Source organism: Carcharodon carcharias, chromosome 14 (genome assembly GCF_017639515.1).
Source record: "Carcharodon carcharias isolate sCarCar2 chromosome 14, sCarCar2.pri, whole genome shotgun sequence".
Classification (NCBI taxonomy): domain Eukaryota; kingdom Metazoa; phylum Chordata; class Chondrichthyes; order Lamniformes; family Lamnidae; genus Carcharodon; species Carcharodon carcharias.
The window spans coordinates 140,138,039-140,150,371 of NC_054480.1; positions in this window are offsets into that span (position 1 = coordinate 140,138,039).

Sequence of the window (12,333 nt, forward strand, 5' to 3'; positions counted from 1 at the left end):
AACTATCAGCAGAACCAAAACTTAAAGAAATATCTCCTGAGACCCCTACACATGTACACACACACACACACGCACACACACACACACACGCACACACACACACACAATTTTCTATGGCAGCTGGAAGAAGGCAAATCATCAAATTTAGCTTATTAAGTACAGCCGACAGGAAGTGAGCCACTTGATTGCGGTTGGCTGCTGTTTGAATATTTAATTTTAAACGGCCATCTCCATAATGCGGTGTGCCAAGTGCTGCCAAAATCAGCAAACTTAGCACACAACAGAGAATCAGGGCAGGGGCCCTCCTGCTCTGAATGAGTCAACAGCCCACTAAGGAGCACACTCTGCCATTAAGTGTTCGGGGATGCTGAAAGCAGGTTCAGTCCGAAATGAAGCAAAGCCAAAAGCATCTGCACCATGGCCCATTCCGTTTCCCTAGACCCTTTAAGTGTTCTGTAGACCTACACCAGAAAAATAAATGCTCAGACCAAATTCACAATCAGGCACTCTCTGCTAGTGAGACCGAATGGCTCACGGAATCAGCGCGGTAGCATTCTTCGTCTTGAATTTCTAATTTTTGTCTCAGTCATTTCCACCCCCCCCAGTGTGAATTATGTTTCGCTGTGGTAGTCTACATAGCCAGGGCTCTACTCACAATCTGCAGCAACCGATTTTTGATTTATGAAACCAACCTGCAAACAAATGGATATTTTTGCTTTAAAAGTCTAGCTGTCCATTTGAAGGGCTTTGGGTTTGTTTTCTTTCTCATTCTTGATTATTAATTTTCTTACAGTTTTCTTCCTTTGACTTTATGGTTGGAAGATGTCTTTTGTAAATATTATTGAATTGCTTTACTTCTGTTTTGAGGCTCTTCTGATTTCATATGGTGTATTTTGGTTCTAAGGAGTGGAAGTAATTGAATTCCGGAATGTGTTATTGAGACGCTGGCTTGTGCCCCAGTGGCTATTTTAGTAAAGTTTAACTCCTTCAGCGCCAAAGGACCTAAAGCAACGACTCTGGGATGTTTGTCTGAAGCTGGTGTGGACTTCAGATTTAACCAGTTGGATAAGTTTGCCTCCCCTTTCCTTTTCAGATCCTTACAGACCTGCTATGCGTTTCCAGCGCATCTTGTTTATCTGTATCACTCCTGATTTCTAAATCGCAGCTCGAATCACAAGCACACTACTGATTTCCCTTGTTGCTACCTGGCCTCTTTTGCCCTCCTCCCCAAACCCCACCCCCACCGACACATAGACACACTCTCCAAGGCTTTGCGATTATGGGAAAGAGACTAGCATGCAAATACTTTGCATGTAAGTCTGAAATTCTTCTCAAAGCTATTTTAATGGGGGTGTTAACCTGTTAAAATAAATGGATTAGCACTTCTTTTAAAAAGAACAGATGAAGGAATTTGACACAAATGTGTTGCATGTCTGGCAGCTAACGTCCCATTTGGGGGTTGGCTAGCTCAACTGGGCTGGACAGCTGGTTTCTGATACAGACGTGATGCCAATAGTGTGGGTTCAATTCCCATACTGGCTGACATCATCTGTGAGGGCCCTGCCTTCTCAACCTTGCCTGAGGTGTGGTGACCCTCAGTTGTCTCTCTCCCCAATGAGAGAGCAGCCTCTGGGACTATGGCAAGTGTCATTTAGACCAAGGTCTTCAACCGTTTCACATTTTTTAAAACCTCCCTCCCCTTTTACCCACCCCAATTACACATTGATTTCAATTTGCTGCACTGTATAAATTTACTATCAGAATTATAAGCAAAGCCAAGGAGTAAGACTGATGCCAAGTCTGCACATTTGTTAATTCACAGGTGCATTACCAGGCATTTTATAGCTGCAACTTCTCCCCATCCTACCTCCCCCCCCCACCCCCCCCCCCCCCCCCCCCCCCCCCCCCCAACCACCCCCCGACTCGCACTGGGTACAGGAGTGATGTATGCCAGTGAAGCCTCATTGACAACAGCAGCCCTGTGGCATTTGCTAACCTTGAGACCTGACAAGCAACCTCCACTGTCGCTTGCCATTTCAACACTCCACCCTGCTCTCTTGCCCGCGTGTCCGTCCTTGGCTTGCTGCATTGTTCCAGTGAAGCTCAAAGCAAACTCGAGGAACAGCACCCCATCTTCCGACTAGGCACTTTACAGCCTTCCAGACTGAATATTGAGTTCAACAACTTCAGACCATGAACTCTCTCCTCCATCCCCACCCCCTTTCCAATCCCCCTTTTTCCAATAATTTATATAGATTTTTCTTTTCCCACTTATTTCCATTATTTTTAAATGTATTTCCATCCATTGTTTTATCTCTACCTTTTAGCTTATTTCAATCCCTTGCCCCCACCCCACCCCCACTAGGGCTATCTGTACCTTGCTTGTCTTGCTTTCTACCCTTAATTAGCACATTCCTTAGATAATATCACCACCTTCAACACCTCTTTGTCCTTTTGTCCATGACATCTTTTGGTTATCTCCACCTATCACTGGCCCTCTATCCAGCTCTACTTGTCCCACACCCCCTTAAACCAGCTTATATTTCACTTCTTTTCTATTTTTCTTTAGATCTGTTGAAGAGTCATACGGACTCGAAACGTTAACTGTGTCCCTCTCCGCAGATGCTGTGTCAGACTTGCTGAGTTTTTCCAGGTATTTTTGTTTTTGTTTTGGATTTCCAGCATCCGCAGTTTTTTGCTTTTATCTCCATGTATCCTCCACTGTCATCATGCAGTTCATTAGCTTGCACACAACTGAACCACATTCGTTTCCTCAAAATATCACTGTGTACTTCAGTGCTACACAGCACCAATGGAGACATCAATTAGAAGTGCAGGGCTGTGCAGTGGACGGAGTTGGCATTTGGCTTTATGCACCTAATATGGTCCGCAGAGACTGGCCATATGTAAAGCTTATGTAGAGGTTTGGAGTTCATTTTATATTAAATCCATCTTTTTTTCCAATAGCTTTCAACAAAGAATACTTAAATAAAAGGCCATTGTAGGCCGAATAGAGATTGACCAATTGGAAAAGAAGGAAGATGGCGGTGGGGGGGGGGAAGAACTAACACATTTATATATTTATATTTATATATTCACACCCCAAGATGTCCCAAAGTTTACAACCACTAACGCACTTTTGAAGCGTAGTCTCAGTTGTAATGTAGAGACACTGCAGCCGTTTGCACACAGTAAGATCACACAGACAGCAATGAGATAGCGACCAGATAATGAGTGGTCCTGGGGGCAGCCGGGAAACAGGCCACTGCCCGCGGTTGGCCCCGCACCACCCCCCACCCCCCCCCCAACTGCGATTTCACGCCGGCTGGCCAATTAACGGACAGGCTCAGCGCGGCCGGGGTTGGGGGGTGGGGGTGGGGGTGGGGGTGGAAGTGGAAGGAGGGCGAGCGCTGGAGTCAGCGCGGGCGCGTGGGGAGCACTCACAGGAAAGCCCCCTGAAGGCGGAGAGCTGACTCGGGGAGCTGAAGAATTCAAAAGCCATGAATAGAGATTTTCGAATGCCGTAAAAATAAAACCATCCGGGCAGCAGGATCAGTCGCCTGAACATACGGCTGACGCAAATTCTGTCCAAACGCTTTTATCCTTTTTTTAAAAAATTAATATCGGAAACCTCATCCCGCCCTTTGGATGGGGTTTCCTCAAGAAGGCAATGGCCGCCCTGGCCGGTTCACCCCCCCCGCCAGCCGTGATGTTGGACAGGCAATGGAAAATCGCTGGTGGTCCCTACGTTAGTGTCCTGAATAGGCCTCTTAGCCGTCAGTGTGTGCGTTGGCCACTCTAGCACCCGCCTGCCGACCGAAATGCCGCGCGAGCGCGCGTGACACCTGGGCAGCCGCCTGACCTCCCACGCGCTACTTCCCCCCCCCCGGCAGTTGGGGACCCGCAAGCCGAGCGGAAAATTCCCCCGCCATCTGCCTTTTTTTTAAAGCAATGCTTGCGGCCTAGGGCACAGCTCAGAACGCCAGGGAGAACTGGCCCCCCTCTTCTTCCAGATAACGGCCCTGGGATCTTTTTACGACCACCTGAAAGCATAGGCAGGCCTCAGTCTCCTGTGAAAGATATCGCCTCCAACAGGCAGCATTCAGCGCTGCACAGGCATTGCAGCTTGCGTACCTGGAGTGGGACTGGAACCCACAATCTTAGTTGGGGGGGGGGGTGGGGTATCATGGGAGAGAGTTTTCCCCCTGTTGGGGGGGGGGGGTGGGGGTTGTGTGGGGGCAGGGGGGGGTGTACGCGGACCTGATCGGCTCCCCCGATTGGGTCCAAGTGGCCATTTTATGTGGGCTGACCAATTAAGGCCCGCCCAGCGTGACGCACACTCGGAAGGGCCGTGCATGCGCCCTGTGTGGGTGGTGGTGGGGGGGTGGGGGAAGCAGTGGTGGGGGTGGGGTGGGGGGGGATTCCCTGAGTCGGGGCCTGTGCTCTTTCACACATGCACGCGAAAGAGCGCAGAAATCTCCCTGAGGCACGGAGGCGCCTCAGGGAGATAAGTTTTAAGTTTTAAAAATCTTAATGAAGAAAAGAAGTTTTAAGACACGCCCCCCTCATGCGACAGTGTCACATGAGCTGGGACATGTCAATGAGCTTTAATGGAAAAGTGTATTTAATTTATAAACCCTTTGTGAAAGCTCATCTCTCCCGTGGATGTGGTTCCATGAAAAATACGAAGGCTGCCTGGACTCTTCGCCAACCCTAAGGTTGGACGGGCAGCTTTCCCAATAGCCTCAATTAGTTAGCTGATGGCCTTAACAGGCCTTTGCCAGTTCGGCGGGTGCGCCGCCGACCAGTCTGCACACCCGCCCGATGTCAACCCCCGCGCCATTTTACGCCTCGGCAAGCGGGCCCCACCACTGCCCCCCCACCCCGCCGAGCCGAAAATTCTCCCCACAGAGCCGTGACTGGCACTTTTTTCATTGGTCCTCCCATTTTTCCAATGGAAATTTTTGCAAATTCCACAGACCCTGCCTCAATCAAAACCACCCCTGATGGCGGACAAGTTAAAAGCTGCTGGGAAATCTGTGGCTATTTGATTTCAAAACTTGTTGAAATGGACACGTGCAAAGGGATAAGGCAGTTTGCACTGATCATTCAGTCCATCTTTTTCTCCCTCTAGTCTTCTCCCTGTACTTCCACATCCTGGACTTCTCCAACACAAAAGCCATTTGATTTGCCACTTAGCAGATTGTTCACCTCCACAGCGGCAGAGCGAATAACATTATTTCAAAATGAATAAACTCGTCATCCTTCTAAGCTGTTGCGCCCACTGCCGCAGTCTAACTAAAACAAGTGATCAGATTCTTAGCTAAGGCCGGCAGACCTCGGTGTCGGACTGCCTTGGGTTCTGAACATGCTTTCCTCTCGTGGGCATATTTATGCTCCTTTGGTCCTGTGAATTTTCTGGCCCCTTGCTCATTCTCAATTTTAACCGCCACCGTTGGTGGCACTATCTTCAACTAGCCAGGCCATCGGCTCTGGATTTTCTTTCCTATGTCTCTCCACCTCCCTTAACCACCTTTAAGATTAAAACCTATTGATTAAGCTTTTGGCCACCTGTCCTAGTATCTCCTTATGTAGCTTGCTGTCAAATTCTGTTTGGTAATTCATGCTTCTGTGAAGTATCTTGGGACATTTTACTCTCTTAAAAGGTGCTATATAAATGCAACTTATTGTTGGTGCCTCTTTCTGGTGGTCAGTGTCTGCATTGAGATATTGGGATGAACAGAATAGTGATTGTTAAGTTCGTAGTTTATTAAGCCACACCTTAATTGTGGCATCATGGTATGTTTGCCCACTCCGTCTAAGTTTTTGCAGTCCCAGTGTTTCTGAGCTCAGCAACAGCTGATCAGTATTTAGTTATATGACAAATTCATTGCTCCTTTGCCAAATGCAATGAGGCTATAGACCCACAACTGGGAAAGCCAGTTGACATAAATGCACTCAGACTCTAAATAAAGCAGCAACGTATGACTTTTCCATCCCATCAGCTAAGCTGTTTCAATTTGTCCAGGGTTAACATGGAGGTATGGAAATAGGCACAGTTTCCAGCCACTGCTGAAATACAGAAAGTGCTTCAGTAGTTGAAAGACAGTTGAGTTTGTGCGGGGGGTGGGGGGGGGGGGGGGCGGCGGTTAGTGGGGTGGTGAAGGGAATACTTGGCTTGTGATATGTAGGAAATTTAAAGTATTCCAAGTGCTGCGTAAGTAGTACGGAATGTAAAAATGTGCCGTCACTTGGTCTGTAAACTTTCCATGGAAAATGAGGAACAAAAAAATAGATAGCTAAATATGATAATACGCGTAAATCAATGGAGCAGACACCGTCTCCAGGTTAACTCCTTGAGCGGAGCATTTTCTGCATGGCAGTATGTGAATTTCTCATTAGGTTTCAATGAGGAGTGATTGTAAAATATTCCACTTAAGTTGAATGTGACAGCGAGTATGGAGACACTGGGAATAACAGCAGAAGGTAAAGAAATCAAAACATGTCATGCAAAAAAAAAAATCCATAAATCTTCAATCCTGCGGGTAAACTCCCCCCGCGATGAACTCAACTAGTGCACGGCTGGATGGAACGGTTGATGAGATTTTTAGCCTCATGCTGCAGCTTTCAAGTTTGGCTCGTTGGTTGTGTGGATAAGGAGTCTGGACTTTGGCCCAGTTATTGGTCCTTGGGCTTTCTGGCCTATTTCTGTCCTGTACCCCATTTCATTTGTTTCACTTCGCTTCGCTTGTTTATGGTTAGGGACAAATGATTGCCTCGGTTATGACTTTGACACAAAGGCCGATTTCATCCCCTACACCATTGGTGGCCTAGGCCCGAAGCTCTGGAATTCCATCCCTAAATCCTCCCCCACTTCTCTACCTCTCTCCCCTCCCATCAGAAGTTACAAAACCTACCTCTTTGACCAAGCTTTTTGGTCATTTGGCCTAATGGCCAGAATCTTGTGCTCCTGCTGGTGGCAAGCTTGAAGGTGGGAAGAGCATTTGTTTAGGCGGGTTGGTGGTGCACTGGGAGCCCCGCTGCCTTCCTGCCCTACCGTCAATTGAGGCCCTTAAATGGCTAATTAAAGACCACATGAAGGCCTCATCCTGCCACCACTGGTATGAACTCAGTTGCAGCAGTCCTGTCGTCATGTGGCATGCACGTGTGGCCAGCTTGTCACCTCCGGGGTGGGGCTGGTCCCATTACCAACGGTGCTCAGAGCCAGCCCCCTGTCCTTACTGCTGACCACACCCCCCACCCTATACCCCTCTCCCGCCACCCCCACCCCACAAAACCTCCTCCCCCTCCCATTACTTACCCGGATGCTGAGACTCTTGTGCCCGCCCTCCCAGCAGCAGCCACGGCCTCCCCAGTGGTGCTGCTGAGCACAAGCGCTGCCAGCCTCTTTTGGGCCAACGACTTCCGGTAGACGTGACTTCCGCCCCCCCACCCCCCCATGGTCTTGATCCAGGGGTAGGCCCACTGCTGGTCCCGCCACTGCCTGATTGACACATGGTTTGGCAGACCTTCCCGAAAAGAGGCAGCACGAGTCTCTCGCCGGCTCTCCTGCTGGGTTTGGAAGAAGAAACATAATCAGCCAGGACTCCTGGTCCTGAACTGTATCATGCAAATTACATGTACGCGTATGGAACGCTGGCTAAAGACAGTATCAGGCTCTGGCACGTTCCTCTGATGATGGAATAACCATCTGCGCTCCAACTTTTTTTTGCTAAAATTGGGGTTGGAGACATGTTCACTCCTTCAATGTCTGAGCTAATGAATGAATAATGGCCTCTTGCTTTAGTTACCGGGTAGCCAGCAATCCCCAATAGACCATAACATCATAAGTAAGTCCCATCAGTGACCAGCAGCCCCTGAAGATCTGCACCCCAGCAGGAGTCAGCATCTTCAGGAAAAGTAAAGTCCAAAAAATTGAGACAGGATTCTACTGATGCACTGAGTCAAGTTTCACAGTGAAAGGAAAGATTTATGAATTTCTCATTAGGTTTCACCCAACAATTTATAAATACATATAATAATAATAACAAAGTAATATATTTTTGAATTCTGTATGTTTTGAGACAACCACTCCAGCTGGTTATAAATTTAACAGTTTCTGTCGTTCCTGTCTGCAGCTGATCTTATTAATAACTTCTGTTAAGCATAATTAGATGTTTCATCGCCGCTTATGAGGATTCTGCCACTAAGAAAGTCACATTAATTTTAGGACTATTGCAATATAATATACTAATTATGTCCTCGTACCAGTGATCCATCCTACAGCATAGTGTAGCTTGGCCTAAATAGCCAAGTGGTTATGGTACTGGGTTTGTAACCCCAAGATCAAGAGTTCAAATCTCACAATGGCAAAACTATGAAACAATGTAACTTCATCTGAAACAGATGAAAATGGGTTTGCACTCGAAAGAGTTACAGCATAGTGTAAAAGTAAGCCTAGGCCCAGTGGCTGCACTCTGGCCTCTAAGTCAGAATGAGGCATTAAACCAAGATCTTGTTTGTCTTCTCAGGCAGACACAAAAGATCCAACCACATTATCAAAGTGCACTGGTCAGCATTTTTACTCAACCAACACCTAAAACAGATGAAATGGTCATTATCTCGTTGTTGCTTATGGGGCCTTGCTGTGCGCAAATTGGTTGCTGCATTTCCCTACATTAAAACAGCTACTGCACTTCAAAGGTGTAAAATGCTCAGGTAATAAGAGGCGCTATATAAATGTAAGCTCTTTCCTTCGTTAACAGTAGTTTAGAGCATATTTATGCGTAGTCTTTTCCCCTCCAGTTTCTTCCTCTTCCCCTATAGAGCTTGACTCTTTATGGAACATGGTTTCAGGGGCATGGGCAACTCTCACTCTTTTTTTGAAAGGCGCTAAGAGGGAAGAACATCCATTAATATTTTCCTGTAGAGTCATAGAGTTATACAGCGCAGAAACAGGCCCTTCGGCCCATTGTGTCCGTGCCGGCCATCAAGCACCTGTCTATTCCAATCCCAGAGATGTCTCCATCTCTGTCGGATAACACTTGTCTTCCATTCAGCTTTATCATCCAATGGTACATTGCTGAGGCTGTAGATTCATTTTATGGAGAATCGGGGTGGAAATCGAGCACGGTCTGGTGCAGTGAGTCAGAATGTCACAGTGAAACACAGTGAGCTTGAATACCGTGATTTTAATGTAGCAAAACGTTCCAAGGTGGTTCACAGGAGCGTTACCAAACTGAATTTGAGACTGAGCCACATAACGTGACAATAGGGCAGATGACTAAAAGCTTGGTCAATAGGTTTTAAAGAGTGTCTTAAAGAAGGAAAGAGAGATACAGAGGCAGAGAAGTTTAGGGAGGGAATTCCAGAGTTTAGTGCCTAGGCACAACCACCAATGGTGGAGAGATTGAGAGATTCAAATCAGGGATGCTGAAGAGGCCAGATTTAGAGGAACACAGATATCTCGGAGGGTTGTAGGACTTGAGGAGATTACAGAGAAATGGAGGAATTTGGAAACAAGGATGAAAATTTTAAAATTAAGGCAGCGCTTAACAGGGAGCCAATGTAGGTCAGCGAGCACAGCAGTGATAGGGGAATGGGGCTTGGTGGGAGTTAGGACATTGGTTGATGGCTTCACATTTATGAAGGGTAGAATGTACAGAAGCCAGCCTGGAATGTGTTGGAACAGGCAAGTCTGGAGATAATGAAGGCATGGATAAGGATTTTAACATCAGATGAGCTGGGTTAGTGAAATACTGTGAGCCACAGTGTTCTGGAACATTACAGTGAGATAGAGTGAGCTGGAGCATTAAGTGTATGCAGTGAGCTGAAACAGTGTGCAATACAGTGAGTTGGAACCTCCCAATGCTTACAGTGCATTGTAACATTATCATATACCAGATTACCAAAACTATAGCTAAAAATAAATCATTCACCCTGACACAAAATTCAGCACGCATACCTTTGACATAATCTTAATTGCAAAAGTGAAGTTGATAAAAGTCATGGAGTTCTGGAATAAAGGAACATTTTTAATCCAGCTGTTTGATCCCATTTGAATCAATGATTTGGGAACAGAATTTGATAACTAAGATAAACCTGTTACTAGTAGGAGCCGAAAGACAGATTGAAGTCAAGTTCAGAAAGTGAAAAACTTACTGCATAAAATTAAGTTTTGAGGTTCTAGATACTTCTGAAGCACAGAAAACCTTATTCAGGCCCCTCTCATCCTTTCACACTGAGAGGTTAATGAGATTGTATTGTATTTGCATTGCAGGCTGTGTACTGGCTGTCCTGAGCCTTTAACTGCAGCATTATCCCTGAGGGAGAGCTTGGCACCATCTCCAGGATTGGCTGCACACAAGAAGCTGAGAACAACTCTCCCTCTGCCAAAACTAACAGCCCTGCACTTACATTAACAAAAGCAGTCAAAGGAGGGGCTCAGTGCCCCGTTCAAGCACTGCACAGACTCACGCTGTTTCAGCCAGAACAAGGGCCTTCTTATGGTTACAGCTGTCCAATCTGATCAACTTAGAAATCATGAGTAAAATTCCAGATACCTAAAAGGTTGAAAAACAATGTGGCATTGCACAATTGGTACAAAGTGAAAGAATTATCCCATATAATCACTCATTTGCCCTCTGATCTGTTACTAGTAAGACACTCTGAAATGTCCCCAGCTCAGCTCAAAGGGGGTATTGTTACATTATGATGACCCATATGGAAGCCTGAACTAACTTGCTCTAAAAATTCCGCTTACATGACAGCATGAAAGATTTTCTCTGTTATTTCTAACATAATTATGAAAAAAATTACCTTTTAGGATGTGTTTACAATTTTCCTAGCAATATAAATCAGAAGAAATCTTTAAAAGAACATTCATGATGTCACTGCCCATAGAAACCAAGGCAATTCTTAACTCTTTGCTGACTGCTAGGGTAGCAGTTGCCACATCAGATGACAACTCAAATTCAACGAGAAAATGTTGGAAATGCTTAACCTGGCAGGCAACACACGCAGACGGAGTAAAACAGGGGTTCATGTTGCAGGTTGACCTCTTGTCAATACAGATCTGACATGCTGGTGAACACCAACAAGCGCCCCCACCCCAGAGGTTCCCAGATAAAGTTTGCACGGCAATTGTCTGGGAAGAGCAAACTTCCGATGGGCAATTGCCCTGCACTGAGAACCATCCAAAAAGGCAACTTAAATCATAAACTGAGGATGGTTCCGACTGTGTTACAACTAGTTGCCCAGAAGAGATTAGAAGAATTAAAACCACTTCTAACTTTTGGGTCACTATTGTACAGATTCCCCCCATGGGACTCTCCCCACCCACTGACGACTGCCCCACGGGGACTCCCCACCCCGAGACTCTCCCCCCCACCCCCCCCACCACAAGGCCCGACTCCAAGCTTTCACCGCACCACCCTCCGAGGTCTGACCTGACCCAAGCACCCCCCAAATGAAACCCGAGCCCGGATGGACCCTCTGCCCCGAGGTCTGACCTGACCCGTACCCCGCTTCCCTGACCACCCCCACCCCCCACAACCCCCCACCCCCCGCCCACTCCTGAGGCTTGACCCGACCTGATCCCCCTCTGAGGCCCGCCACCCCACCACCAACCCCCTCTCCAACCCCAGGGCCCAACCGGATCCAACTCTCCCCCCCTTAAAAATCCCCCCCCCCACCCCCCACCGCCCCCAACAAATCCTACCCACTTACATTATGCACTCATCGTCTCCCTGGCCTGTCAAGGGCCTTTAACCTTGGCTGGACCTTGAACTGACCTGCTTTTTGGCAGCTAGAGATGTAGAAAAGGGGGCATGTCCTTACATCGGACTGAGCTGCCCCCGAGTCTAGGCCCTGGGGACGCGCTGCACTAACTAGATCTCATCTGGCATGAGTTGGAAGGTCGAGCGAGATAAGACGGAAAAAATATTTGGGCAAGAAAGCAGGAGTGGGGTGTCAATCCAACTCTAATTGTCACTCCATGGAAATTCAGACCCTTTAACTCTGTTTCTCTCTCCACAGACATGGCCTGACCTGCTGACTATTTCCAGCATTTACAGTTTTTATTTCAGAATCCCGTAATCCACAGTATTTTGTTTATGGGTGAATATGACACTGAATATTTAATGACACTCACAATTCTTTTGCGTGCCTTGGACCAACTCTCACTTTTTATTCAGCGGGTTGTGAGTTCAAACCCCACTCCAGAAACTCGAAGCCTGACGCTCCAGTGAGTACAGAGGGAATGCTGCACTGTTGGAGGTGCCATCGTTTGGATGTCAGGTTAAACTGAAGCAATATCTGGCCTCTCAGGTGGAT